This window comes from Ursus arctos, chromosome X, assembly GCF_023065955.2.
Source record: "Ursus arctos isolate Adak ecotype North America chromosome X, UrsArc2.0, whole genome shotgun sequence".
In the NCBI taxonomy this organism is placed as follows: Eukaryota; Metazoa; Chordata; class Mammalia; order Carnivora; family Ursidae; genus Ursus; species Ursus arctos.
Genome location: NC_079873.1, coordinates 52,567,180 through 52,579,119, shown reverse-complemented (window position 1 = coordinate 52,579,119; position 11,940 = coordinate 52,567,180). Strand labels below are relative to the sequence as shown.

Here is an 11,940-nt window from a genome sequence, read left to right as displayed (position 1 = left end):
AGTTTTACAATGTGGGGGAAAATACTGATGATAAGCATGTTGAAAAAATCAAAATGTTTCACTTTGGGAATCACAAAGCCATCATCACATATAGGGTAGTTTTGTTATTATTACAATGCAAAAGAGTTTGAATTGGACACAGAAATGTGTCTGAACAAGAGTTGTCAGAATAAACAACTTCATTCCCATTCTCAAACTGTCCAGACTAAGACTATCTCCTTTTCTTCCTAACATGGCCCAGAAGACAACAGTGTCCATAAATAAGGCTTTGCCTCAAAGTATACAGATGTTGCCAGCCTTCATCAAAGGCAGAGTAGCAAGCAGATGGTCCACATATATAATTATGGTTCTAGGTAATCACTTGCTGATGCTAAGGTATGCACTTCTCTTGAAGCAAACTATGTATTAAACCAGGTCATGGAGAAGGAGACACCTAAACCTAAAAATTCCTCACAAGGCAGGAATAGGAATTTTAGCCCTCGGGTCTCTTTCTTACTCTGTGTGTTATAACAAGGGACTGAGAACACATGTCTCAATGTCTTTATGAATTCCCAATCGACTACCAAATTTATATGTAATCTTTAAAAAACAAACAAACAAAAAACCTAAAATGGCATTTAATCTGTTCTCTAGTGTGGACCAGCAAGATTCTTTTATGTGAAGGGCTTTAAAGTTGTGTGTGTATCTTTTTGTTCTGTTGTAAATACTAATTTACCAGAGAGGTAACTGTAATATAAAAAGAAAATAGATAGTTTTATTCAAGCCCAATAAGGACAGCTGCCCAAGAAACACAATCTTCACACAGAAGAAAGTGCTCCAGAGAATGAACAGTTTTTACAGAGTCATATACTTTTTTACATTTTATAAAAACTTAGATAATTATAGATTAGCATATAAGCAGGAATCATGAATTTTAACATCAAGGAATACAGGGAGTAAAAGTATTGATTGAAGGGAGACTGGGTGCCTCAGTTGGTTAAACCTCCAACTCTTGATTTTGGCTTAGATCATGATCTCAAGGTTGTGAGATTGAGCCCCACATCAGGCTCTGCACTGGGTGTGGAACCTGTTTGAGATTCTCCCTCCCTCTCCCTTTGTCCCTCCTCCACCTCTCCACCTCTCCACCCCTCCAGCCTGTCTCTCTTTCTCTAAAAAAAAAAAATTAGTTGATATTTCAAGGATGAGATGGTTTTCCTTTAGGATACTCGTTCATAAAGCAGATATACTTTGCGTGTGTGGTGGGCCATAAAGCAGGCTTTTGGTTTGAACAAAGTTTAGGTACAGTCATTCTGACTTAGAAATATATCTAAAATGGCTTCCCTTGTATATCAGGCCTTTAGAAAGTTTTTTGTTCATTACTGTGTATATGTATATATTCATTTGTGTATATTCATGTAGTTATCTGTGGATGAGTTTATGTTCATGTGTATTAAATTTGCTACTCCTTTGTTTGTTTTTATGTGTGTTTAAGCAAAAAATTAAGTGGATTTTCTTTAGAACAGCAAATACCCAATTGGTATTCTACACATTTTCTAATAAGATACTTGCCATGCTGTGATGCCAGAAACATGAGTGATACAACAAATTTAAATGTTAGGATTAGCAACTATAACAATTCACAAAATAGTCATCTAACCACCCAGAAGAATGATGAAAGTGTTGAAAAGATCACAGAGTTCATTCATTCAAACAGATAATTGACTGAAAAAATGATGACTAAAAAATAAAATTAAAATTTGAAATATATGTTATGAAAAGGTCCAGTGTGTTTTTTTAAAAAAACACAATAAATCTGTGTGTGCATTTTTCTGTATGTGTGTGTATGTTTGCATATGTGTGGAGGTATTTATGTGTATTCACACATGTGCAATGTGTAGAGGTATATGTGTACAGGCGTGTGTGTGTGTGTATAAAGACATCTTAAATTCTTAAATGCAGGAGGGGAGGGAATTCTCAATGAAAGATGCCTTCAGCTCAGAATACCTAAGAGTGAATCTACATTATACATGCACAAATGACTAACACATAAGTTTGATTACCATCCTAGATTTATGTGTCATGGTATAAAGTTCCCTGGTCCAATTGTTTCAGTGAAGTGAGACACTGGACAAAATGCATGTAAATCTTGTTCTCATCAAAGCATGTCTCCAAATGTCCTAGGTTGGACCAAGATACAGTTTTTTGGCTTTGGAAAAAGACAGTGTATGCATTTGGATGTGTGAATGGGGAGAATTTTTTAGCAACATTTCCCATCTACCATTGATGTAAATCTTTGCTCAAATATACATTTCAGAAAGAATGCCCTTCTGACAAGAAAGCAACATTACTAACATACTATTATGAGGGAATACATTTTAGATTGTTTCTCCAGAGTGAAAATGAATTTTGTAGGGCTTATTGATAAAATAGATTTGCTGGGTATTCCAGGTAGCTGATAACCCATGTTCAGAAAAAGGCTGGTCTGAGTGGTGCAGTCCATAAAAACAAAACAAAAAAATTCAGAGAGATCAATTAGGCAGAGCCTTGGGCAGCAGTTGCCTCTTTTAAGTGGTCAGACATTCAGGGGTCATGTCTGAAAAGTCTGACAGTTTGCTGTCAAAAGTCCTCACCTTTTTAAAGAGATTTAATATGTCTTGGGCCCCTGCAGACCTCCTCTGGTTCTGCTTGTTATCAGTTCTCAGTTGTCGGCTGATGCTGGTCCTAGTGATATCTTGTAGCTGCAGTACCTTTAACTACTTGCATCATCACTTGACACAGGCCCCTGCTTGACACTGGCTCCTGCTTGACATGAGAGACTCCATTTTGCTCTCTACAGCTTGATATTTTTATAAGTTATTTTACTTCTTTGGGGATAGCAATGGGAAAGGGATTAGGAAAGGAAAATGAGCGATAGACAAAATGCTGTAAAACAGAAAGACTTTGGAAAAAAAGAGTGGCTATGGAAGAAACATGCTTGACCTGGGTATAATTCCTTCAGAATGAACAGGGTGATGTTTTTAGGGGTCACTGCACGGAAATAACTTCCCAAAAGACACAGAAGCTATGGCCTAAGGTTGTACAATTTCCTTTACAATCCTAAGGTGAGCCATTCTATCCCCTAGGAGGGCATAATGGACAGTCACATTTTGATTGTTACAATTGAATGAAGAAGAGAAATATAAAAGAGAAAATTTTAATCAGTGGCCACCAGTCATTCTGACTATCACACATTCCACACAGAGGCCTATGGAGCAGTGCAGAGACCACAAAGTATAAACCCAGAAGCAGCTGCTTCCCAAATCCCTAGGCTTTCACTAAGGGTAAAAGAGAAACCCAAATTCTGAAGAAAAGAGGAGAGGAGAGGAGAGGAGAGGAGAGGAGAGGAGAGGAGAGGAGAGGAGAGGAGAGGAGAGGAATTATGGGAGGGAATTGATGAATTGCTAGAATGCAATGGGAAAGCAGTAGTTTAAACTATACATCAGAGTTCAAAGAAGGAAAGAATGAACAAATAGATAATAGAGAAAGAATGAGGAACAGAGGAAAAAAATAGAGGAATGGTACTAAAGAAAGAACAGGATAGGAGGAATGAGGAAGTGAGAGAAGGAAGAGGAGAGTCAAGGAGTGGAGCAAAGAAAGGAGAAAAGGGAAGAGGAGAATTGGGGGAAGGAAAAAGGAGTGAAGAGGAAGGGAGAATACAGACTGGCAGGAGTAGGGGAAAGAAAGTGAAGGGGGAAGAATGAAGGAGACATGGAAAGAGAGTGGGAGGAAAGGAAGAATTTCCATCCCCTATACTGGCATCATCCTGACACAGTCAGCTATACCCTTCAAAACGCCTTAATAGCATTGCCTCCAGATGAAAGGCAGTGGCAGAGGATGAGGTAATTACTTCTTCCTCATCTCTCCTGCTGAGTTGAAATTCTCAGGGGCTAGAGAGATGTAAACAATTAAATCACACTGAACACCTTACTCTTTCCCTCTCTTCTTCCAGCAAAAGAAAGGCAAAACTACACAGTACAAATTTACATAAAACAAAGTATAATATTAAATGTAGGGGTCAAGAAACACAAAGAGTTTTTTTTTTTTAATTTTGCAGAGTTAACTTGAACACTTGAAATGTTACTACATTTGAAGGGAAGCTATTACCAAATTACTATATTTGCAACTTAGGAAACTAACCCAAGTGACATGGGGTAAGCCATTTAACTGCCTTGTCCTTTCCTGTAAGATTTCTTATTCTCACTCTGCCATAAGGAGATAAAATATAACTTACTTGCATTTATAAGGTCCTCTAAATTCCCAGAGCACCCAGTAACATTTCAGGAACTATACTTTACTCTTCTGGCATTTCTCTGGGAATGTTTTGGGCACAAAACAAGGGGTATTGGTCTTTTTTTACATTAAAATAAAATAAAGTTTACTTACTGTTGGGAGAGAAAAAAGGGCAGGAAAGGGGGGGCAAGAGAACAGCCAGAGAAGAAAATGAAAGAGCAAGTAAGACATATACGGTAGTTCACAAGATCATCATCCTTCAATTATCAACTTCTCCCTCAATTCCCTCTGATGTTGTTTTGCAGTGTTGACAGGGTCTGAAGCCAATGGTCAAGAAAGAATTCTTGAGACTTTGGTGCAAAAATGTGATTTTATTAAAGCATGGGAACAGGAACCATGGGCAGAAAGAGCTACTGCACTGGGTTTGTGAGGAATGGCTGATTATATACTTTGGAGTGGGGTGGGGATAAGGCAAAAGAGAGGGTTCCCAAAGGGCTTTCATATACTAAAGAAGAGGCACAGGATACTAGAGGCCTGGCTATTGTTAAGATTGCTTTTCCTTCTAGTAAGGCATTAACATTAAGATAGTTGGGAGTTTCCTGGAGGAATGTTATTTGTCAATGGGCTGCAGGTTATAAGGTGATTTAATTTTATTTACATTCCCTTCTGCCTTTGTTGCCCATTATGGAGGGGAGGGTGATGTTAGGGCTCCAGGAAGTTGAATCTATGGTTTTCTGAAAGTTAGGCTATTGATGAGTGCTTTTTTCCTTGTAAATCGCTAAGACATTTGTAAACTGGTAGAGACTGTCCTGCAGGACTGTGATCTCTATCAGTTAACCATTTATTTTTCCTTTCCCTTAGTTTTAAGGCAGCCAGGAGTGCTGGGGAATGTCACACATATCCCACCCAGGAGTCCGTAGGGGCAGTTGCAGGGTGTCAGCTTGTGCTTTGCCCTCAGCTTGCCTTTTGCTCCCTCATCACCCCCACCATGAAAAATGAATGAAATCTAAGTATTTTGGTTACACCCTATCTCAAGGATTTTGAGGATGGATATCTGTTGTCGTCTGGGCAGCTTCAACTCTAGGCACTGGGGAGTAGAGAAAAGAAATTTCCACCTCTGGGAAGTGAGGGAGACTGGATAGCTTGTTGAAATATTTGAGCCATGGGAATTCGGCCACTCCAGGATTGGGATCCCCCCAAGCAGTGCAGTGAGCTGGGTTGGGGGGGTGTATAGAACTCAGTTGGTGATGCTCCCTCTCAGGAAGCTGATTCCATCCAGCAGCATCTTCTGGATTTCCATGATGGCCCTCTGAACTTCAATCTCAAAGCTCGAAGCAGTAGATGTAGGGGTTGTGGCAGGAGCTGCTAACTGCCAGCCAGTGGAGGAAAAAGTAGAGAACATTGTGCCTTGAGATGGATTCCTTAGATAGCATCAAATAGAGGTTGAGAGGAAGTCAGCAGATGGTATAGAGAAGTACTACTGTCATCAGCATCTTCAGGGTCTGCTTCTTCCCACACTAGCAGATGTAAGTGTGGATATAGATGTCATCAACAGCATTATGGATCCACAGCTTCTAGAACACATGATCACAGACAACCACAAACACCATTAATGGCAAGACAAAGAAGAGCAAAAAGGTACTCAGGTCAGGGTATTTCCACGTGGATTTTGAAGTATACAGGAAACTGAAGAGGCAGACAGTTTCTTCAGTTATGTTTCTAGGTTATAAGAGTCAAAGAAAAAATAACATTATTTGCCTTTTCCCTAAGTCCCACAGTCAGGTATTATATGACAGTTAGGCCTAAGAAAGAGACGTATTTATTTTGTGTCTGCACTGGGTCTGAAGACTAGAGTTACAAAGTAGGGAGCTTTAGGTTTCACCTTTCCCAGACCTTGAGCTTGATGTATAGGAAAACCATGCACCCCAAACAGAAAGCGCTATGCCTAGCAACCACTTGTCATGAGAGTTCTTGGGTACTCCGAATAAATTTCAATTTGGAGAAATTTATTTTTGTACCATGTTTTGAAATGGAGTCCCTGCTCCATAAGTTTTTCCATGAAGATTCTGAGCTCATGGGTTGCTGGAATCCAAACACCGGCCAGCCTGTGTTTCTTTTACCCAATGTCCAGTAGTAAAGCTTTTGGTAAATGGCATGTGGCAAAGCAGCAGAAGTGCTCACAATCCAAAAAAGAATGATGCAAATATTGCCTCGCATTAGAGTAATTTGGGACTTCAGGGGATATATCATCATGTGAAAGAAAAAAAATACCCCAGCCCAATTTCACAATTCAAATTAAAGTTACTTATTAGCCATTCATCAACTGACATTCTTTTGTAAAGGCGCAAAGACTTTGTAAGTGGATGAGTAATGTGCTCGACTAGTTCAGTTGACAAATGATTGCCATTTTATTTTATGAAAGAGCAACACTAGTGTTGAGAGCAACATTTCAGTGGGAAGACAGGAATCCAAGTGGACTGACATAAAAACTTCTGTCTCTGAGTAGGGAGCTCAGTGGAGAAAAAGGATGGATGCCCAAAAGCATGACCTGTTTTTCCTTTATCATATATGGATAGGTAAGCAACCCACATTCCTCCATTTTTCCTCCCAACTTGGCTATCTGCATGCCCCCTTTTTATCTTCCTCACTCCCCTCCCATCATGATTCCTCCATGGCTGATCTCTCCTTCCCTCCTTCCCTCTCTTCCTCCTCACCCATGCCCCCTCCCATCGGCCTCCATTTCCTATTACCTAGATCCCTCCAAGGACTCTTTTATTTGGTTTTAATTTCCTTTAATTTCCTTCTGTGTCTCTCCCACCTCATTTGTTTTCTGGCTCCCTTTCAACTGATTAACAATGTAACCCCTACCACCTTCTTACCCTCTCTCCCACCTCCTTCCTTTTAAATCACTTCCAGCCCTCCTCCCAACTCCTTCTTCCTCAAATCTCTTCCTGTCTTCCCGCTTCACTTGCTCAGCTCTCACTCAAGGACTTCATGGCCACCTCCCAAACTCAAACCACCACCAGTCCTGAAGCCACACCCTCATCTGACTCTTCTCTTCCCTCTTCCTTCCCTTAGCTGGTCCTGCAATGCAACAAATTTTTTAAAAAAGTTATCCAAAGGAGAAGAGGAGCATTTTAAAAAATAAACCACTTTCTTATTGCCTCATCTCTGTTCCCATAATACCATATCAAATATGGTGGTATTTTTATTATGTAAGATTTGATTTGGTGAAGGTTTGTATTTTACTATCTTGAAATCCTCCCAAATTATATGTATACATTCACATAGATTATTTCAAGGAACTCAAATAATATTACTAAATCATTTATATTCTTAGCTGTTTCCATCTACCTAGAAGAGGAGCTTACCCTTTCATGAGACCTGAGGAGCCTGGGAGAACACATACCCAATGTTAGTCCAAGGAAATAGCAGCCATGGTTATCACAGTTACATAGGCACAAGAGTACAGAGCACAATGACTGAGGTGGCATGTCATCTTCTCAAACACGAAGGAATTACACAGATAACATACCTGTGGTAGAAAGGTCACAGTGAGGCACAGGAACTCAGCCCTGAGTTTTCCCCTCTTACAAGTCCAAAAACACAAATAAAAACCTTGTTTCATATATGAGTGAAACCATATGATAATTGTCTTTCTCTGCTTGACTTACTTCACTTAGCATAATCCCCTCCAGTTCCATCCATGTCCATGCAGGGGAGGGGGTTGGGGGGAGGGGGTAACAGGGTGATGGGTGTTAAGGCGGCACGTATTGCATGGAGCACTGGGTGTTATATGTAGCTAATGAATCATTGAACACTACATCAAAAACTAAGGATGTACTATACAGTGGCTAACTGAACATAGAACAAAACAAAACAAAACAAAAACCTTGTTTCACCAAACTGCTGAGATTATTGTCTCAATAAGCAAAGAAACATTTTCACACTGCAGGTCTCATACCTTTCCCATCTCTTCCCACACAAACAGTCCACGCTGAAGGTTCAGACCCCAAATCACAAAATTTTTTACCCACCTTCCTGTCCAAGCACTGCCTTTGAAAGAGGAAAGCTGAGGCTAGGTTTCTGTGACAAATCTCAGACTCACATGTCAATCCAAAACTCAACTGCAACAGATCCTGCTGCCTCCCTGGGCAACCTAAATCTCTTAGCATCTGTCAAGGCAGGAGATTAACTCAGCAACACAACCACAGTCATGCCTGTAGTACCCCCCCAACACACACACAATTCCCAAAGGATTTACATTTCTCAGCCATTCCCATCTCTGTGTATACACTCTCCAAATCAACCCAAATTACTCCAGAGCTCCTTCCCACCATGCACCTCTCTCTATTGCAAGTACAACATAGTGTTTTTGCTCTCATGGCTTGTGTCCAGGGTCACCCTCATGGCCTGTGTCCAGGGTCACCCTCTTAAGCACCCAGCTTACCACACTGAAGGGAGAGCTGAGAAGAGCTAGCATCATGTTGGTGACAGAGATGTTGACAACAAAGAGGCTGGTGGCAGTGTGTGCTTTCTTGTACTTCATAATCACATGGTTTGATAGCCAATTGCCTAAAATGCCAGCAAAAACAGTTATAGTATACCCTATTACTAGCCAGAATTGCACCCATTCATCCTGGAATACCATCTCTGAAGCCATGGGGCCTAAGCCAGCCAGATTTCCCAAGCTGTGGTCCCGCAGCTTATGGATCATGGATAGCACATTATCCCTGAATTGAGCAACCTCAGATGGGGCATTGCTCATAAGCCCGCACAACCTGGGAGGTGACAGAGGTGATTAGGTTGTCAAAGAAGCTCGGTGTGCTCAGATCAGCTTGTCCCCATAGCTCACGGTGCTGGGGCTGGGGTTCAGGAAAGCCCCTTGGGGCGATTCTATAATCAGGACATCCAGCTTGACACCTTTGAAGTTACTGGGTCAGGGCGTTCCTGGGGAAGAGAGAGTGAGGGGTGGTGGGGTCTCCACAGAGCGCTGGGCGAGTGCTGCTCCGTGTCCAGGAGCAAAGAGCGGAGACAGCGTCGGGTGGAGTGGGGGTCAGGGAGATAGCGCGGGGGCACTGGCAAGAAGGAAGGCAAAAAGATCAAACTGCTTGATCCTCTCATAGTGGGCAAGTGTGCAGAACTTAGCTCAGCAGTCAAGCGTGGAGCGTCCAAGGGCTCGAAATTCTCCACGGCTTGGGGAGCGCAGACAGGGCCTCTTCCGAACCGGGGACAGCAGCACCTAGTGTCACTCCAGCATGACTCCTCTTTCCACACAGTCCGGTCATTCCGAATGAATTTCTGTTGCAGTGGATAAATCTGTGTTTCTAAAGCCAGCCAGTGCTGCAGGCAGGTCGAGCCAGGCTCTGCCACTAGCGCTGTGAGTCAACGCTGGAGGCAACCCCTGCAGCTGCCCTTTATAGAAAGTCTAGAGGCCCACATGAGAGACAATAGGAAACTGCAGCTGAACATCTGCCCTGTCCATCCGGACTTGGGAGCCAAAGGGGTTGGCAAAATCTCTGAGGCTCCTGTCTCAGCCCCCCACATTTTGCTGCTTTCCCTTGGCTCCGCCTTCTCCATTTTGCGAGAGTAGAGAGCCCAGATTTATATGTTCTTTCTGCAGCCCCCAAGATCTGCCTTGATCACCTCTCTTTTTCCTTAATCTCCTTTATTTCTTTTGCACCTTTTTTCTTCTGTACTAGTGCCCACATGTTGGAGACTGTAGTAGGGAGTGGACCATGGTCTGACCTACAAGTTGGACACCTTATTCAGTAACAGCAACTTAGGTGGCTGAGTGGTCTCCAGGAAGGTCCTGCACGTATTTTGGGGTTGTGCAAGAGTCTAAATGAGCCCAGGCGGGAGTCACCTGGAAGGGGACAAGTCCAGCATGATGCTGATACTCTGCTTTCTCCAACACGCAAACACCAACTTTGAAACCATATGGTAGGGTCTCCTTAGTGGCTCAGTGGGTTAAGCATCCCACTCTTGATCTCAGCTCGGGTCTCAATCTCAGGGTTGTGAGTTCGAGCCCTGCATTGGGCTCCATGCTGGGTGTGACCTATGGTAACTTCATAAAAAATAAAGGAAAAGACAGAAAAAGAGGAAAGGAAAAGGAAGCAAATAAGCTGTGTCTGTCTTATTTGGATGGCCCACAGAACAGGAACACACAAATCAACAGATTGGAAGGAGTTAATAAATGTTGGCTCTACCATGTAGATTTACCCAAGAGTAGGTACTGAGTTGAGAACTGGGAATTATTGATCTCCAGTTTGATCCCTTTGCAGCAGTTTCCAAAGGAAAACTGCCAAGATAAATCAACTGAACATTAAGGGATGTCTCCTCCAGCTGGGCCCTGGGGGACGTCTCCCAGAGCCTGGCCCTGGGCTGGCTTCCCAAAGGCCCAAAAGGGCTCCATATTTGGATGTGTTGACAAGTAGTCAAAGGTAAGACTTCTAAAATTGAACTGGATAAGCAGAGGTTCTGTGGGAGGGTTGAAGGCTCAAACAGGCAGAGGCAGACTTCAAGTGTTGAGACATGGTCTTGACCTCCACCAGCCTGTTAAATATGGTCTTTATCCTCTTTGGCCTCTCTGAGCCAGAGTTCCTTCATCTGTCCAAAGGGGGCTAGAAATACTTAAGTTCCAGAGAAGTGAGGGTTCCATGTAACAGCATTGATAGACTGCATTCAACAAAGGGGAAAATGATGCAGATTGTATTACACTAACATCCACAAACTTTTGACACCACTGTTTTCTCTTTCTGTATCTCAGGCCCTGATGCACATGTCTTCAAAGTGCATGAGCTACCTGAAACCTTGCAAGAAATCTTTAATCAGTAGACAGAGGAAAGTCTGGGACCAGTGTGCTCATTCCTACACCAAGCTGATCAGCGTGAGAGGAGGCTTCCTGGCCATCCTTGGGTTAAGCACTGAAGGAGGATTAAAATAAGGGAAATTCAGTGCAATATCTCTTCTTGAACAGCTTACAATTGCACTAAAGAGAAGAATCCATACTCAGGAATGGTTAGTAGGCAGGCACAAGATAGCAGACAGTGCTGGAGGAGCAAGAAGTACAGGCTGAGCAGTTGAGGAGACTTTATAGAGGAGATAGCATCTGAGCTGAGGTTTAAACTATCAGATGGGCAAAAATTAGCAGAGAGAAGGGAGAGAGGGTGGTGAAACTTGACCCCCCAGAAGGCAGGGGCAAAGCCACAAAGAGGGGAAATGCTCCTAGCTTGTTCTAGAGACAAGGAGAAAAGAAAGGTTTTGAGTGGAGAGCTTAGTTGCTGTTCCTCTGCATTTCTCTAATAGTGTAGGCTTTTCTAAGTATTTTCCATTGAGATGGAGTGACTGAAAGTTAAGGAAGCTAGTTTTACTGTGATTAGTGGAAGAAGGCAGACTCCTTGGCATGGTGAGAGCCAGAATAGGTGCATTAGTTGATGTGATCTTTTCAAGTTATCTGTCCATCTATCTTCTGACTTTTCTCAGGCAAAATGGCCCCCAGTTCTTACAACTTGGCCCTTCTGGAGGTGCTCAGTCATAGCCACTGTAGACCATTCATTTTCTACACAATTACCTTTCATACTGAGTTCCTCTCTCCTCTAAAGTCACCACCACTTCCCCCACTCTATCTTTTAAGATATAAACATATAAAAACAAGCAACCAAACAAACAAAAACTATACATGTGTAAGGC

The 11,940-nt window shown here is 42.3% G+C and overlaps 1 pseudogene; it reads right to left on the bottom strand.

The window, feature by feature from the left end:
- Nucleotides 1-5,279: 5,279 nt before the first annotated feature.
- LOC113246896 (G-protein coupled receptor 83-like) lies at nucleotides 5,280-9,536 on the bottom strand (annotated as a pseudogene).
- Nucleotides 9,537-11,940: the final 2,404 nt, after the last annotated feature.